The 15,605-nt window shown below is 37.5% G+C and overlaps 1 protein-coding gene across 7 annotated transcripts in view; it reads left to right on the plus strand.

Annotated features, from left to right (window-relative positions):
- LOC126382075 (neuroligin-4, Y-linked) overlaps positions 1–15,605 on the plus strand; it is a 240,916-nt gene that overhangs the window by 45,582 nt on the left and 179,729 nt on the right. For 5 of the 7 annotated variants that reach the window (XM_050031791.1, XM_050031798.1, XM_050031793.1 and 2 more), the window contains exon 2: positions 13,863–13,963. The exons of the other annotated variants lie outside the window; for them this stretch is intronic. The gene's annotated coding sequence lies outside the window, so the exon portion shown is untranslated. The remainder of the gene's footprint in view (positions 1–13,862; positions 13,964–15,605) is intronic. 7 annotated transcript variants of the gene reach the window in all.

Below are 15,605 nucleotides of genomic sequence, written 5' to 3' on the forward strand. Positions count from 1 at the left end.
GAATAGGGGATACTTCAGGCGATCCTCACACGACACTGCGCGCCTGCGCGGTTGGTGGTAAAGCGGTCGACAAGGTCGCGTTGACTTGTGTGTAATCTACTGTTACCAAACTATCGATTGTTGACCTTAAAACATCTATACTATCGACAGTCCCTGTAAATAGTATCGATAGATCATTTAGGCCAATACTATCGTTACACAGCAATACTATTACACAGCACTATCGATGCTTTTGATATTACACAGCAATATTATCGATGGCATCGAAAGTCCTTGCAATCATCTGAACCAATACTATTGACAGTATTGCGGTGTAACCATAGTATTGGTCTAAATGAGCTATCGATAGAGAGAATCGATAGTACCTTATAGATAATAGTATCGATAGCTCATTTAGGCCAATATCGATAGTCCTTGCAATAGCCAAAAACTATATTATTGATCTAAATAAACTATTAATACCATGAATATCCTATTAAATTAAATATTTATTGGTTTTTTTTTTACCCTTTCGAAATGCAACAGTATAATTCTACTGAAACCAGCCACGCCGCGCGGTACAGCGCTACAAAATCCACGGTCGTGTGAGATGGTCTCTAAAATAAATCATTCAGAATAAACATAAACATAAGAAAGTAAGGTGTTCCGTGTTTTGAAAGACAAGCCGTTGGCCCCGGATACATTTTCTGATGTAAGTACGGAGTCGTTACATGAGCCATGTCAGGGCCTTTGACGTCTCAATTAGTAACCTTGATAGTACCAGGATTGTTCAGATCAATCACTGATCTCATAACCCTTTAGTATAATAATATTAGTGTAATAATCATGTAGTCTTACACTCATTTTTTTTTGCCTGTATCGTTCTAGTCTTATATCTTAAATTGGTGCGCTGCTATTTTAACAACCACATAAAGTAACATTTGAAAAGTTTATTGTCTCTTATTAACACATTTTACACTCTTATTGTTACTATTCATGTTTTACAAATTACCGTTCTTTTGTATTTTTTAAACTAATTATCTAACACAAGAAGATATTAATTATGCGTCCATTTTGGATGCTAAGAAGGAAAGCTCTTTCTTTATCTATGACAATACCCTCGTAAGCCCTGGGGTCCTCTGAGAAGGACCAAATAATTGTAGTCATAAAGGCCCAAGGTTTTGAAATAGTTTGTTCTAATAATCAACGAAGGTACTTTTAAAAGTACCAAAACTTTGCCTGTCAATTTAATTCAAACCTTTGCGCCGATTGAGAAAAAAAGTATTTTGTCTATGAACTAGTTCATTCAATTTCGTGAATAGGTGGCTTTAATAAAAAAGAAATATGTGTCACTTGTCGTAATTTGTCATTTTATTGGTAAAGATGGTGCGCACACGGCGACGAGGTAAAAAAAAATCAAGTTAATAATCGAATTTCGTAGTTTTTCATACACATTATTTTCAGAAATCGCAGGTAATATAATAATAAACAACATGACATAGTTATTTTATCAATTTCGTATCGATATCGTTAGCAATATGAAAGCAAACTTTTTTAGTCCTTTGCAAAGGACTTTAGGTGTCATGTCCGGATATTTTTCAAATACTTTTTTAAATTGTTATATGTGATTAAATCATACCGATATAGACTGACTTGCTTACGTGATCTTATTATTAAAAAAAACTACCGTCTTCATTTTATTTCCTTTTTCCTTCTAATGATGATCTAAACTGACACCATGAATTAATTTCTTTCCTAATAATAAAAACCTAATGTACTTCCAGAGGGACTAATCACAAACTACATCATAAAAACTAAAACTCGTTACTTATTTTATATTTAAATATGTAAGTATATACACATATTTATGACTTACAAATAGGTATGTTTTTTAATGAAAAAATACATAACCCTTTATAATAATAATATTTTTCAGATTTTACTAAAAGTAGTGACTTAAACCGGGAGTCCTTCTGGAAGAACTAAAAAAAAACGTAATTTTTTCAAAAATGTCTTCTATTCATCCTTACATAGGTCTCCACTTAATTTGAACCCGATCGGATAACTCTAACACTTTAAAATTTGTACTTGAAGTGCTCGGCCTTTACGACTACAAAAATTTGGTCCTTTTCAAGGTACCACCGTCGTTTATTACTTCGAAATCGTAATTATGCTTCGGCGTTACGAGGATACTGTTTTATAGAAAAACCATAGACATTATTATATTTTTTTCGTGATCCGAACATTGCCTTTGCCAACATCATTTCGACATCCCTAACCACACTTGAGAAAACGAGGTTCTTTTGAGAGCTCAAGCTCAAATAAATAAAGTATGAGGTTCCCCAATTCGCGTACCACATAAAGACAAGGTACACAGTACATGTCCTTAGGGCATTTCATGTAAAATAAAATAAAATGTAACTTGAAGCTTGCTCCTTGATTTATGTCGTGTCGCCACTGAGTTGATTCATCATTTTCGTGCGATAAAACCGTGTTATTTTTCGCGTTGTAATTCAAACGGGAATGACTAATGATCTGATAAAAATAACAATAGAGTAGGAATGTAGTTGGGGAGTGCGTTTTATTAGGCTGGGATATTATTTTCATGTAGTTCCTCACGAGGGTCGGGTTAGGCTGGTTACGGGTTAAGCCCTTTTAACTCCACTGACTGCCACAACTTCTTTAAGCATAGTTTGGCATATTATTGTAATGATGAAGTAGAACGACAAAGCATACCGTGGTGTGTGTGTGTGTGTGTGTGTGTGTGTCTGTGTGCGTGCGTGAGTGCGTGCGTGCGTGCGTGCGTGTGTGCTGGGATATTATTTTCATGTAGTTCCCCACGAGGGTCGGGTTAGGCTGGTTACGGGTTAAGCGCGGTTCTTAAGCGCGTTGCGCGAACCGCGAGACTATAGGTAACAAGTTCGTTATCAGCGCGGTTAAGATAAACATTTTTAAAATTAACAAAATACAAATCGTTACCGTTTTGGTTCACTGAAATTTATAATTCTATGTAAAACTGAAAATTCTGAGAGCACGTACGACGCGGGAGAATTTTGACTTGAATTTTGTTTTACTGGCACCTTTAGAAGCTCTGAAACCACGATTCCCTAGATTCTGACCAGCAGCGGATACCACGGACTATATAACAACCATTCTCCTGCAGAGTGTGCGGTACGAGTAGAGTTTGCCGCTCTAGGATTGGCTTGCACAGCCATGAAAGAAAGTGCATTTCTTCGAGGCAATGACGTTATAAATCGTCTGAAACAGACGTATAAGGCCAATGATGATGATGATGATGATAACAACCATTAATGTTCAATATGTTACTATCAAAGGCGAGAAAAACATCTAAGTCTATTGTTACTATAGTGACACACTTAGTGAGAGGCCACACACGCTCCTTTGCATGGTAACAAGACAACGTACTGGAAAGTAGAAAAAGTCACATTGAAGCAATTCATCTAAAAATGCCCAAATGTCAAATTGTAGTGGAATTCTCTGTCATCTTCTGTATTTCCGAATGTATATAACCAGGGTGCTTTCAAAGCCAGAGTGAACAGGCACCTTCTGGGCGACCTCGCTCCATCTTAGGTGTGTGTGTGTGTGTGTGTGTGTGTGTATTTGCTGCAGATGGTATTAACTATCGCTGGACAAATAGGGAGCGCTGAGGTCTTTTACCCGGTACAAAATTTAAGACAACAGGCCTAAGAGTGCCCAGTTGGGCGCGAATCTCGGCTCAGGGCGTCGTCTGAGGGGATCAAATTTGAAAGATAAGCAATCGTGGCGCGATAAAGGTAAGCGCCGAATGAGGGAAATCGTCGACTACACTGGTGGGGTCGGTATCGAGGTCCTGAGGTGTTTCGTGTCGCGAGCAAATCGAGAAAATAAAATAAAATAAAAATAAATAAAATAAGACCACGCCTGTTTCCCAGAGATCACGGAACTCCCCTTAGAACCCTCCTGACACAACACCTTCCCTTCATGCACTCTCATCAAAGTCTTCATACATACTCGCCAGTATAAAGTACTCTTGACTGGGCTTTTTAAAACAACATCCTGGATCTTATCTGAATGTAAATTATAAGTAGTTTCAAAGAAAAATATATTCCTCTTCTATCGTATGGGTTATGAGGAAGAATACTATTCTCATCAACCCTGATATCAGGGTTACAATTTAGTCGCCAAAGTCCTCTGATATGGCTCATGTAAAGACTACTTACACGGATCATCGTACTTTCGGACAATTAGATGATCAACCTGTAATGGCCTAGTAAACCAGGAATCACAAAGTGATTTTCGTGATGTCTCCACCAGGATTCGAACCCGGGACCACCGGATCGTAAGCCCAACGCTCTGACACTGGACTACAGAGGCCAATGTCTTATATTTAGCACTGACAGACGCTTTTAAGTTGCTTTTAGAGTTACACATATCTACCTCACACAGCAGACACTGTTTTGTCTGTAAAGCTGCACTCAGTGTATGATAATCGTCTCCGTATGCACCTCAGAGTGCGTCCGCATGAATATCAATCCGCATACGAAGCCGTAGCAAAGAATAAACAATGAAACCTATGTGCAGAAGAGACACTCTCGACTTCGCATCAAAATGAGCTTAGAGCGAACTTGATTTACACAAATGGGAACACTTTAGTCGATTTAAGCCGTAAAACGCTGATGCCTATAGCACAAGCTTGAGTCTATTTTAAGCATCAGCAAAAATGATTATTTTGTAACTTGCTCCATACTAATTATGTAACTTCTAATTTGTTGTTAAATGGCTTTTTGTAGAAATAAATTTTGGAGAGAGCTATGCTCGGTATTTCCCTGCTCGATCGAATCAGAAATGAGGAGATCCGCAAGAAAACTAAAGTCACCGACATAGCTCGGAGAATTGCAAAGCTGAAGTGGCAGTGGACAGGACACATAGCGAGGAAAACCGATGGCTGATGGGGCGGAAAGGTTCTGGAATGGCGACCACGCGTCGGACGACGCTCAGTGGGTAGGCCCGCTACAAGGTGGACCGACGATCTGGTGAAGGTCGCGGGAAGCCGCTGGATGCGGGCAGCGCAGGACCGATCGTCGTGGAGATCCTTGGGGGAGGCCTATGCCCAGCAGTGGGCGTCGTACGGCTGATGATGATGATGATGATTGTTTATTATAACGAAGGGAGTGCGCGCAGACTGTCTATCTTACTTCCCTGCACGGGGTAGAGTGGCACGCGGTATAAATAAGACTTTTGTAAGGTCTCCGGCATACCTAAAGAGTAATAACTGATACGTATAGAACTACAATTCTCCGCCCCGCACCAATTCGTATAGGGAGCCCACTTCACCCCCTCTGGGTCATAATTTAGTTTTAAACGGCATTAAGCTTAATCTAGCTTAATTTAGATTTTCTGGTAGGGTTCTAGCTAGCGGAACGGAAGGCGATTGGGGCAACCACCGTTCTACACGCCCAATCTATGGAGTAATGAAGGTGATTACTCCACCGACAAGAGCGCAGCTCTTAAACAAAGAGAGAGAAGCGTAATGACAAGTCTGTCTAGCTTGCATTCACGCGTTTAGAGGCACGTTATGCTGGAATTTTTGTACGGAATGTCCAGTGTGTACATCCGGGCTGTTGCCATAGATAGTGTGCTCAGTGTCTACGGCTCTGCAACGAGTGCGGGATGAGGCGCTGCGGGCGATACTGTGTATGGACAGGAAAGAAAGACATAAGCTCGCGACTGCATCCCAAATAGGATAGGCAGAGGTACATACATCGCATGATGGACTAAATACCCACACCTCAACGAGCTTTCAGTTAGACAAACGTGATAGGTGGTGAACCGTATCGCCGTCTAGGATGGTCGAGCCAACTGCACTGAAAGAAACATGACCGGCGGGCGATTATGCTGTTCTTTATTGACTTTCTGACATGTGGACGGCACACAGTATTCTCAAAAAAACCGTGGAAATATCTTGGTAGGACAGGATTTTGTGAAGTTCAAAAAAACGGGGTTGAAAAGTATGAAAGTTTGTCATTTTTAATTTTAGATGATGAAGTTTCGCGGGTGAAGTCGCGGGCGGACAGCTAGTAAAGTATAATTTTAAAATAACGATAAAATGTAACATAATTTCAGCTTTGCGTCTCAATTGCTGACGTTACACATACAAAATAAAATACGCCCTTAACTCTGAAAGACGCGGCCACAAAGCGAACGCAAGAACAAAATGTTTGCGCACTCCAACATTGCATTGTAGCTTGCTTTGCTGGAAAGTTTGGAAAGCTGTTGAAAGCCATACATTCACACACGCATACATAATCTGGAGTGTAATTTTCTAAGGGACCTTCCTCACAGCGCGATTCAATATCGTATCGACTTGCGATATTATTCCGTAGATATGTGATTTAATTTATAAAAGAAGTACTGAAGCATTGTACATTCTTAAAATAAAATATTATTTGGTAACTTGTGCTCCTCTTCGATAGGACATTAAATTAAAATTCATAAATATCTTTAATACAGTAAGTAACATACACTTTTAATCGTCATTTTTAACACAATGAACGTCTTATCAACCTTCAACTACTGCAGCTTCTCACAACCTGTTTAATAGATTTATATCAAAAAATTGTGATCACTTGATTGTCCGAAAGTAAGATGATCCGCGCTTCGGAAGGCACGTTAATCCGTGGGTTCCAGTTACTACTTACTAATGTAAGTTAGTAGTCGTTGATGACGTTGACGTTGACGATGCTGACATCAGGGTTGATGGAGTTGGTAATCCACCTCACAACACACACGATAGAAAGAAGATAGATTTCTATGAGTAAACTACGTAAACATAATTATAAATGTATATTATGCAACGTACTAATACTTTTTTTTACTTTGAATTCACATAAAATAATAATAAAATGAAAGTAATTAAAAAATAATAATAGAAGAACAAAAGAATAATAATATTTTACCGCTTTTACATTAGGTCTAAGTCTGGAAAAGACACCAATAGATAAGTACGCATTACGATTCCTAATCATGATAAAAACGCAGATAACATTTTTTGTCTTTGAATAACACAGACATAAAAGCCAGACGACAGAACCGCACGCAATTTAGATATTAGGTACTGTAATGTGCCAGGAATGTTCGTAGTAATAGCACTTTAAAAGGTGCAACCCTGATGCGCTGCGTGTGGACCAGCCCTAATATTGAAGTGTTGCTGACAGCAAAAAAAACATATATGTATTGTTTAATACGTTATCATTTAAACGTTTACTAATACATGGTTAAATATGTTTACATACTTAAGTACTACTTAAATAAAAGTTTTGTCACCGACGTTACTTAAACAATAAAACAAAAAAATGCACGAAGAGAAACCTCCCATTTTTTAAATTTAATTAGTAATTGGGACTCGTCATTTAAATTACGCTCAAATTTAAAATAAAATAAGATAGGCAATGCAGTAACTTGTACGAGTATAACGAGAATACAGTTTTTGTTTTAGAAAGAAATTGATGTCAAAGGCGAGACAGGAACCCGATATATAATGTACTTACAATAGGAAGACAATTGCGGACTGTGTAGCTGAGACACTGAGTAGAGAATATACTCGGATGAGCTATCAATGAAAAATTTAAACAAGTTTTGCAAATTAAATCATAAGTAAATCTTCATCTATGTATCTATCAACGTAGATGATAAGACTACGTATAGAACGGCAACTCTTCGCTTCCCGCAGCTGAGCTAGGTTTACCTCCCCCTGGGTGTTACTTTAGTATTCAATCGTATGGGCATTAGACGTCACATACACAGATGCGCGTGTACAATAACGTCTATGTGACTCTCTCTCTCTCTATTTAAGATATTTAAGAGCTGCGCTCTTGTCGGTGGAGTAATCGCCATTCCTCTCTTCTTCCCGCCAAAACCTTCACCTCCTGATACGACACGACCTGCACCTTCTCTTTTTTTTTCTCTTCTATGTGTGTATATGTGGTGTAAAATAAAGTGTTTTGTAAAAAGTGTCCAGGGTGTGCTCTCACGGTACTCTGCATCATTCTCCATGTTAGATTTTCAATACTAATTAAGTATATCAGATACACAGCTGTCTGCAAAATAAATGTTTTTCAGGTTGTTTGCACAAATCTGCTTACTCTCTCCAAAACATAAGTATCTTCTCCAAATTAAGATCCTTATTTTATCCTTATCTCCGATTCTTCTACGCTCCTGACTCGCCACGGTCGAGTAAAACAGTAACACAACTAAATTGACCAAACGACATGATATCTGGCGTCACACCGTCTGGCTAACAAACGATTGCAAATACCGGAACGTCTATTAAATTCTGGTTAACTAGACGTTTGTGGCCTCTGTCCGGGGTAAAAGGGATTAATAAGATTCTCGGACGATTTCGTTACTGTGTCGTTCCCACTGAATTAAGGAGTTTGGGTAACGAGTTTTGTTCCTTTAGTGTTAAAACGGAGAGAGGATTGGTGACGTAAAGTGCCACAATAAAAGCACCGGAATGCTTCACACAAAATGGGCTACTGACTGCCGGACACAGCAAAATCATTCTTATGTCTTAGGAACAATTTTTCTAATAACTTGTTTTTGCAGGTTAGCTCACATACCTTCGAAACGCATTTCTCTAATACGTGGGTTGCTGCACAATGTTTTCCACGTGACATCAATCATGTATGAACCAAAGATGAATTCGAAAATAAATTCAAAAGTAGTTTGAAGTTCGACTCGAGATTCGAAACTGTTTTCAAATATGAAGCTGGTTGGTAATTCTCGCAACTTGACGTTAGAAAAAGGTCATTTAAAAAAATATATATCATAAAAGCTCGATCAGGCATCATCAAAGCAGGATCATTTTTCCAAAGAAAAATCAAAGTTTAAACCATGTTTAAAAAGCTACTTTGTTTCATAAGAAAATTAAACGTGCTTTTTACATAATGTTTTACTGCGCGAAATACCTACACCCTTTTCGTGCTGAAGATTTGAAAAAGATTTTATTTGTAGCTGATACACCTCTTTGTCAAAATAATAAATAAAACTACATTAAAATTTGAAATTCGAACGTTTTTTAAAATTATGTTTCGTCATCAACTGATTGCGGCACGGATTATTCCAAACATTCGTTTTTTAAATAAATGGGGATGTTAATATCGAATGAGTTGTTTGCAAAACGAATTTGATTCTTTTAAATATTTGATTGTGGGTATAAAAACTCTTCTATAAATCATTGTAAAACATTATAAAGACCGATGCCTCTGACAATGCTCGAGTAAAGGTTGGTCTACATTGTCTACCACGGTAATCTCAATCAATTGAGTTGTCTTATTTTTTTTTAGTGGATCAAGTGGATCACATCACACAGATTCTTCGAGTGTGTTCAACCTTTATAAACACAATGCCTTTGTGAGGTAAATTATCCTTTAAACTGAACAGCCGTTTTTCCGAGTCGTGCGCGTTGTCAGAATGGTTCTGTATGGAAATAGAAACACAGTAACAAAATAAATAAGGTATATTTTGGTTTTGTTTGTTTTGAAAGTCAATAACCATCCTTTTTGCTTAGCCGTATTGGGGTAAGAATTAACAAAAGTTGACCTTACCTGTTATGTGATAGTGATTATAATTCAATACAAAACTGAAATAAAAATATGAGTTTAAAAACTAAAACCCGATAACGGCAAAATCGCGCTCTAAAAAGTATGGAACAAGAAAATATATGAAATTCTTCCGAATTCGCAAGAACTTTTTTTTTCGAATTTTTACTTTGTTTAGGATGGCCGTGGTTGTATGCCATCTTCATGTAAGAAATAATACAGTCCCTTAGGCTATTATCTACGACATTAAAAGCACACTACATTAGACGTGTCCCCACCGGGAATCGAATCCAGGACCTCCGGATTGTCCAAAAATTATTCTCGACCAACTGCTATGTCATTTTAATTTAAATAACTTACTTCACAGCCAGCAGTTTGGTTTTACTAAGGGTCGGTCTACAACAGACGCGAGTGTCACATTTGTTCGACACATTTTCGATGCTTGGGAGAAGTCGCAGAATGCCGTAGGAGTATTCTGTGACTTGTCTAAGGCATTCGACTGCGTGGATCACGAGACCTTGCTTTTGAAATTGAGGCACTATGGATTAAATAATGGAGCTCTCAGTTTGTTAAATTCATATCTAGGTGATAGGATACAAAAGGTACAAATCAATAGTACGACTTCTTCGGGCTCTCATGTTCAAATGGGAGTTCCTCAAGGATCCATTTTGGGGCCGTTCCTTTTTTTAGTGTACATAAATGATTTACCTTATGTAGTACAGAACCAAGCTGACATTGTACTGTTCGCGGATGATACTTCTCTTATATTTAAAATCGATAGAAAGTTAGAGGAACTTGACGAAGCAAACAGCGCTGTGTCGCAGGTTCTAAGCTGGTTTACAGTAAATAACCTAGTTCTAAATGCTAAGAAAACGAAGTGTATTAAATTTGTTCTACCAAACGTAAAGAAAGTAAATAATAACATTAAAATTAACGACGAGAAACTAGATTTTGTTGAACACACCGTTTTCTTAGGAATTACTGTAGATTCAAAACTTCAATGGGGCCCACATATTGTATCACTAGCGGGCAAGCTAAGTTCAGCAGCATATGCCGTCAGAAGAATCCGACAACTCACAGATGTACCCACTGCTAGACTTGTCTACTTCAGCTACTTCCACAGCATAATGTCTTACGGTATTTTATTGTGGGGTCGAGCCGCTGATGTAGAAACTATTTTCATTATTCAAAAAAGGGCAGTTCGCGCTATTTATAATCTGCGTTGTCGGGACTCTTTAAGGGAGCTGTTTAAAGAAATAAATATACTGACGGTCGCAAGTCAATATATTTATGAAAACATTATGTATGTGCGTAAAAATGTATCTCTCCTTCCGAGAAACTGTGAAAGGCATACTTACAATACAAGGAATAAAAATAAAATTGTTGTTCAAAATTCTAGATTAAGTAAATTAAATTCATCTTTTTTGGGGTTATGTATACGTTTTTACAATAAAATACCAGATAATATTTTAAATTTGTCAGAGAACAAATTTAAAGCTCACGTGAAGCTTACTTTATGTAAAAAAGCCTATTATAAGATTAATGATTACCTAAATGATAAAAATGTCTGGTATTGAATGTGTTCCTCTAGTTATTAAATAACTTGTAATGTACCCTCATTGATTTAAAAGATGTGTTGCTGTTGCAGTTTCTTGTCATTTCTTCTCCTCAGCCATAACACCTTGCGAAATGACGTAAATTCAAAAATGTTACATTGACCTTCAACAAGTTTATCCATGATAATTACGTTGAATAAATGATTCTGATTCTGATTCTGATTCTGATTCAATGCTCAAAAACTAGACCACAGACGCGTTACGCTATTAAGCAGGTACTTACTAGTATGTATTTGCTCTCAGCCAATCAGGAGCAACCAGGTACCTAAATGAAAAAAACGAATCTCACGAGCTGTCAAAATCTCCCGGTAATATTCAAACGCGGCTTATAAAATGCAAATGTACGAAAACAGCTTAAACAAAGCTTGACGAGGTAAAAACCCGTTTGAAGCCTATCACGCTCGTTTGCTATTCACCGCTTTATACCTCAGTTGTAGCTCTGAGTTTTTTCTGGAACATTCTGCATTTTTTAAAACGATAGATTTACTTTGCCGCACGCGATTTTCGCCTGGATTTTGGTAAAAGAAAATAATAGAGCACACGGTCTGCGCTTCGGTAGCTTTTGAATATTTAAATCGTATTTAGTACGACACGTTCTATTTTCAAACGTACTAAGTGGAATGGATGTTGTGTTAGTTTTAACTCTGCGTACACCGTGTCTGCTAAATCAGTGCAAATAAGTGAAGATTTAGTCTACATAATAACGGGTTCTTACCGCGTTTAAATGGAGATATGAGACTCCCGATATTTCGACACTGTTGCAAGTGCCATGATCACGGGATGACTGATGAGATTGGAGTGGAGAAACAAGCGGCAAAGAAAGAGTGTAGACAGATATGTCTGCCCGTAGAAAATTATGGATCTACCTACTCTACTCCAATCTCATCAGTCATCCCGTGATCATGGCACTTGCAACAGTGTCGAAATATTGGGAGTCTCATATCCCCATTTAAACGCGGTAAGGACCCGTTATTATATGCTTTAATTATGATAATAACCGCGTAAACTTAAAACAATTTAGTCTACACTTTTATTTTGACTCTAAAAGTTCCTTATATGCTTTTGTTACAGATACTTTTGTATCTAGTCTAGGCGCTAGACTCACAAATTTTAAGATCAAAACTTTTTAGTTTTATTATTCTCTTCCACATTTTTAGATACAAGATAAGCTCACGACTATATCCCAATTGGGGAAGTCAGAGGTGCATCCATCGCAAGATGAACTATGTACCCACGTCTTCTCGAACTTTCTGTTAGACCAACGTCGAGTGAACTGTGTTTGTAAAATACCTGTGAGAAAATATCGTTTTTATTTTATTAGATACTTATATTTTTTTCTACAAGTACGTGTTAAAAGGCGTAATAAACAATTCACTTTCGCTTTTGTAATATTAAATATTTATTTAAAGTAAGTTTCTATGAACATGAAATTTGTTGAAATGAGCTTAATCTAGTCAGTTATTAAGTTCCTAACCTTGAATTTTAGTATCACTACAAAGCAGTATAAAGCTGTTGTCTTAAACATGGTATAAAAAAACCAGGTATGCTCAATCCTATGACAAGCCGCCATTGCTAGTTCTTTTATGACGTGAGTGTTACCACTGTGTTACCATTAAATTTGTATCTCCAACATTCCAAGGACATACATTTTATTATTGAAAAGTAAGTGACCAATGTATTTAATTACTATTCCTATAAAAAGATCAATAAAACTGTAAGTAACTCTTTAACTAAAAGTTCAAAAATTCCTTGCGAAATAAATATAAAAACATTGTTCGTGGGTAATTTAATTTTTACGAAATGGCAACACAGGGTGGGGTGACGTCAGCTGGGTTAGCTGTCACTTTTGAGCATACCAAGGAGGATAAAATGGCCACATCGAAACAATTCATCTAAGAAAGCAATACTGCTATTTGACATTTGTTTGCATTGCACACTTAGTTTTATATGCGCAAATGTCAAATGGCAATTTTGCTTTCTTAGATGAAATGCTTCGATATGGCCATTTTAACCTCCCTGGTCTTCTTATACCATGGCCTTAATGTTGATGTCTTAAAGAGCTATAGGATGAACCTGTAAGCATTTAATAGTACTAATGACCATTACTATACAAACCGTTACTGAAGCACTTTAAAAACCTCTTTAAAGCTGAAACGAAGCGTCAATTAAGAAAAATATGAAATTTCATCGTCTCACGATTGCGAAGTTGTTGGTTGAAATATTAATAATAGCGTATAATGGCGTGTAATTCCGGTAATTAAGCGGTGGCAAGAGTTCAGGCTGTGATTATGAACATATTAAGGCGTCCCTCGCTTGAAGAAATTTTGAAATTGAATTTCGTCGTTTCGCTCGTCGGTTTTAAAGTGTACATATGATAACATAGAGAGTTTTATGTGCGATGAAATGAGACGAGGATTTTGATGTTTTTAGAAAAACGGCTTTTTAACTTCCTAGAGCACGGACTGTCTATCTCGCTCGCACCTGGACGTTAGGCAACGCGCGGCAAGAATGAAAATCCTGTACATAACGTAAAAAGAAGGAAAATATTTTTATAATAAGACAAAGTAAATTTATTAAAGTCGAGAGTAAAGAATGTATAATGTAGAATGCAAGCAGCTGTGGAATTTGCAGTCAAATTCAATTCATTAAGCATTTTCGTTTTTCGCAGGGTCCGTTTACCTAACCTGAAGATTTGAGAGGTCCGGTTTTTTAGAAAAGCGACTACCTGTCTGGACTTCCAACCCGCAAGAGAAATCCAGCCCAATACAGGTTAGTTCACACACCTCCGAAATTGCACTTCTCGGGAATGTGGGTTTCCTCCACGTGATAATCATTTATAAAAACTTATTATTTATAAAAACCATGTTTAGGCCTGTGCTGGATTCGAACCTGCGACCTCAAAGTGAGAGGAAAGCGTCAAAAAGTCAAATGAAATTAGCTATAAAAATTAACTGACCTTCTGCTTAATAAACCTTAAATAACCTTTTCGGATAATATAGTTACCCACTTAAGCTTATGATCTCCTAGCTTTTTGATAACAAATTCATAAATGAAATTTTCAAAGTTTTGACTTACACCCTTTGCCCTTAGGCTTAATATTATCCCATATAATTTCCTTATTAAAACCATCGTTATGAAGTTTCGTAAAGTCGAGTGGTACTCGTTATCAAACTTAACCAGTTTGGCAATTTTAATTGCATAATCTTCTTCTTCTATCGTGTGGGTTTTGAGGCGAATTACTAACCTCATCAACCCTGGTGTCAGGGTTACTATTGAGCCGCCAAAGGCCCCTGACATGACTCATTTATAACGACTACGTACTTACACAGTAAGTAGTAACCGGGACCAACGGCTTAACGTGCCTTCCGAAGCACGGATCGTCTTACTTTCGGACAATCTGGTGATCAGCCTGTAATGTCCTAACCAAACTAGGGACCACAAAGTAATTTTTGTGATATTTCCCCACTGGGAATCGAACCCAGGACCTCCGGATCGTGAGTCTAACGCTCAACCACTGGACCACGGAGGCCGTTGCATAATTACCTACTAAGTCTTATTTTGTCAACAAAATACACTATATTGTTTTAGGTTTACGCGGTTGTTGGTGCTAATTCCCGTAAATACCATCTAATTTTATTTTATGAAAATGACGGATATAACTTAAAATAAAATTAGGCGGTGTCTGCAGGAATCGGGACCATTATCATAATTAAAACACAAAATAACGGGTTCTTACCGCATTTAAATCAGGGATATGAGACTCCCGACAAACACACACACACACACACACAACACAAACACTCCAATCACATCAGTCCTCCCGCGATCATGGCACTTGCAACAGTGTCGAAATATCGGGAGTCTCATATGCCTGATTTAAACGTGGTAAGAACCCGTTATTATGTGTTTTAATTAAAATACACTACATGTACTTGGCAACAAAATAATAAAATAAAGAATAATATTACGTGTTGCTGGCATCACAAGGATAAAGTAATTATTATTTTTTGGCATGGCAATATTGTATGGAATTGAATGGCCTCCCGCGAAAGTGTATTTTACCGATTACAAAATTTTAATTTGACAAGGAACGATCTGGTGTTTTGGAATTGGAATATAATTCAAAAATATCTTTATTCAGTAGGTAACATAGTTACACTTTGAATCGTCAATATAGAACTAGAACCCTCGACCTCTCAACTTCTACTACACCACAGTCCACACACACCAAGAGCCGAGCACTACGTACCCACTTTAGAACCCTGTCGTACTATCATATTTGACATTTAGTGAGACTTACAGTTCAATTTGTCAAAAAAGTTAATGTGACATGGTACCAAACTGTACACATAGTAATGCTCGTTGCGCGCCGACTTCACCTCCTCTGGGTCTTACTTTAGTCTTAAATGGT

The sequence above is a fragment of the Pectinophora gossypiella genome, chromosome 3 (genome assembly GCF_024362695.1).
Source record: "Pectinophora gossypiella chromosome 3, ilPecGoss1.1, whole genome shotgun sequence".
NCBI lineage: Eukaryota > Metazoa > Arthropoda > Insecta > Lepidoptera > Gelechiidae > Pectinophora > Pectinophora gossypiella.